The following is a 3,953-nucleotide window of genomic DNA, read 5'->3' on the forward strand; positions in this document are numbered from 1 at the left end:
TAACTGTATTTGTATATGTATGTGTATATATCATACATATACATATATATGTGTAGTTGTGAACATCATAGGATACTTTTTACACTATTCAATTATGTAGCATTCTTCCATGTCAGACAAAATTGTGGATATACCAAAATTTAATTGAAATATTTTCATCACATGAAATCATTTTTACTATAGATTTATGTTACATTCTGCCAATTCACTCTAAATTGTAGATATGAAACATAATTTAGTACTAAAAATGCTTTTGCGTGATGTAGCGACTTCCATAATAAAACATGGTTTTTATGATGTGAGAGCCTATATGTGCACACCCTATTTTGAATGGTCCAAAAGAGCCCACAAATATAGACAACCATATTGCTTCACATCAACATGGTTTATTTAGTTTCTTATAAATTATACATTAATATATACCTATGCATACATGTACATGTATAATTAGGGTTTGGTAGTGTTTTACATCCTAACATCATACGAGACATAATTAATAGTATTCAGTTATGTTGTATTGTACCAATTCAAATTGAATTGTACAAATGCAACATAATTTAATACTATAAAAACTTTCAAAGAATATTGTATCTAAACCTAGTCATAGTTTTTGTGACCCTTTATATTTAGTACTTTACATATTCACTTATGTTGCATGAAAAAGAACAATATTTTACATCATACAAAACCTTTAGTTGTGTATTGAATGATGTCACATTCTATCAATTCAGAGATATTTAGTTATGTTACATGTTTATGTATATCCAATTATGTTACATATTTGTTTGTTAAGTTGATTTACATCCTCATGGTTTATTTACATGTTTCATATCATTGCTTTTCCTCAGCATGGGAGTATCTCAATTATATTGATTCTTAATTTGACATATTTCATAGATGGCTCTACAAATGCCTAGGGGAGTGGGGTTAATACGTGCATGGGGTCATAAACATGTCAAGTGTAAATGAGTTTCATTATAGTTATAGGCATTCTGACAACACTTCTAACATCTTCTGATACTTATACAAAATCACATACCACATTGGTCCTCGGTCTTAGCAATGAGGGCATGCTTCTATATGAAACCATTTTGCTATTGAATTGTTTTGCACGCAACCATTCAGAGTGAATGGGTGAGTTGTGCAGCACAAGTCAACAAAAATAGACTTTCAAATGGTTGTGTGTTCTTGTTGCACTAGTAATTCATAGTGGAAGGGAGAGTGGTAGCCAAGCCAAACATGTTTTGATGGTTGGGTGAACATGTTCTTCTTTGTAAACTCCTGAAGACTCAAGAAGAAGGATACAACAAAAAGAAAGTTGGGAAGGAAAGGTGTTAAAGAAGGTGAATTCAATGTCATCTTGATCGGGAAGGGTGAGCTATGTTGTGGTAGTAAGGTGATGCAACATGGATTTAATGCGAGTAAGAGAAAGAACATAGGGTGGGGGGGGGTAGTGAAAATAGGCAAGCTGGTCAACAAGGTGTCCATGCATTATTCCAATGGTTTGTAAAGATAATAATGCACTATTACAGTATTGCAGTATTGGTAACACATAATTGCATGAGATGCAATATTAATGTTGCATTATTGCATTATTGTAGTAGTATAATATTGGTAGAACGTAATTGCATTCTTGCACTGTTTGAAACACATTTTTTGCACTATTGCAGTATTAATAAGACAGACCGAGATGATTGCAGTTTAGATGGATTGAGAACCAATGCCTGCACCCGAAATGCACATATGTATGACCATGGTATATTTATTATCATTGATCATGTTAACATGTTTAGTGTGACAAAGAAGTGAGAATACCAAGTCAAACCATCGGTAGTGCCCATGGATTGAGAACACCATGCCTTCATTGATGGGATGTCCATTTTCTTTTTAGGTGTCAAGCATGACTTTTTTAGTCCATCTATAGGTTGTGTCATGGGAGTTTTTAAGATATGTTATTGCATTATTGCAATATTGAAATTACAATATTGCCCTATTGTGGCAATGCAGTATTGGTAGCACATATTTGCACGACATGCAATATTGAAGTTGCATTATTGCACTATTGTAGTAGTGCACTATTGATAGCACATAATTGCCAAAATGTAGCATTCAAAACACATTTTTGGACTATTTTAGTATTGGTAACTTGTAATTGTACTATTGATTTTAGTTGTACATATAGTCTTTTTTGCATATACTAATAAAACCAAAAAAATTAAGGATGGATACATTGTCCACTGTCCAAAGTATAAATCATTTGGACAAAAATAAAACAATTCATGATAATTGTAGTGTTGATTGCATTTGATCCCACTCACATCAAGTAATATAGGTCTTAGAACCAACAAAAACAAAGACATGGATCCATTGTCCATTGTCCATGGGATAAATAATTCCAACCAAATAGGAAAAGGAGCAGGAGGTGATGTAGGTTGGACCCTTGGAGATGCAATGGAAACCATGTTCTCAACCCCTGATGTTGGTAGTTGAGTGCCAGTCACTTGGCTCGGGGTTGGACTGTCATATCCACTCCTACTGTGTTGACTTAGAGATGATGTCCAATATGCACTTCTCATAATTGGTGGTGGGATGCCTATAAAGAAACTCGTAGGTGAAGATAAGTCAAGGGGTAATGGGCCAGTTGGACAAATCATTGCATTTGTAAAGTTGGGCGGGTTCATTTTAATCAAATCCCATAATATAGGATGGTTTTTGGGCAAGGGAGTGGTTGGAGTTGGTGTACTGGTTAACCGCCTTTTCATTGCCAAATCCCTTGCCTTATCATGGATGGCCCTTTCCTCTACCTCTTGTTCCTTGAGTTCCTTGTCTTGCGCTTTCCTAGCCTCCTTCTCCCTCTTCTACTGCTCTCTTTTCTTATCCTTTTCTTGACATGAAATTTTCCTTTCAATTATGTCATGTTCCTTCTTTCCCTTTGCCAAAAGATGAGCTGCCTTATTCTACTTGCTTTGTTCTTTCTTTCAAATTTTGGTTTCTTTAATGTCTTTCTTCTTCTACTCCTCTACCATTGTAATGTTCATATAGTCATCCGATGTGAGTATTTGATATTGGCGGCTCAATCGGATACCTTTATCAACCCCCTTTTGACGCTTTTGGTTGATAGTGTGCACAAATTTTTTTAAGAATCTATTGATTAATGGTTTTGATTAAGAAGTTTGCATGTCGTTATCTTGGGAGGCTATGTTGGCATCCATAGCATTGGCACATATTTCTATTTCTTGTGTACATTCTGCATCAAATGCACAATTAGCATAGTAATGCACCACCTTAGATGGCAGGGTTAGTGGTGGTGAGGGGAAACTAAAAGTCCCCTACTGATCTTGGCCCTCAATGTTAATACCTAGGTTGATGGCACCTTTTACTACCTAAGAAGGTGGTATTGGCTTAGAGGGAAGACTATGACTTTACCCACTATTGTCCACCTGAATTTCCACCATTTGTTGAGGTGGTTCATTAGTGTCTATTTTTGCATTTGATTCAGATTAGGTGTTGTGAGCAATATTTTCTACAAGCTCTTCAATTGACACAACAATGCTTGATAGGCTAAGTATGTTGTACACTACAAAATCTTCATCACCATCATTTATTTTGAGCATGGTGTTGGGCTACATGTCCTCAATGAGTGCATGGGGGTTGAGGGGCCATATCCCAATCCTCTTGACTCTCACTTTTATGTCTATGACTGTTAGTGGTTTTGAAAATGATTTGCTGCCTAGCTTAGCAAGTTCTACCCTTTGGATTTCCACATTGGGGTATCTTGCTAGCCATGATGATCGTTTATGTTTGAAGTATTTATTGAAAGGAGAAAAGACACTAACATCTATGAGATGTGTGAGTGGCCAATGTTAGTACATCAATGTATATCATTCTAGCCTCTTGGATTATTGCAAGTGCAACATGACTACCAATACCATGACCATCGAAGATGAGCAAGT

The sequence above is a fragment of the Cryptomeria japonica genome, chromosome 5, assembly GCF_030272615.1.
Source record: "Cryptomeria japonica chromosome 5, Sugi_1.0, whole genome shotgun sequence".
Lineage (NCBI taxonomy): Eukaryota > Viridiplantae > Streptophyta > Pinopsida > Cupressales > Cupressaceae > Cryptomeria > Cryptomeria japonica.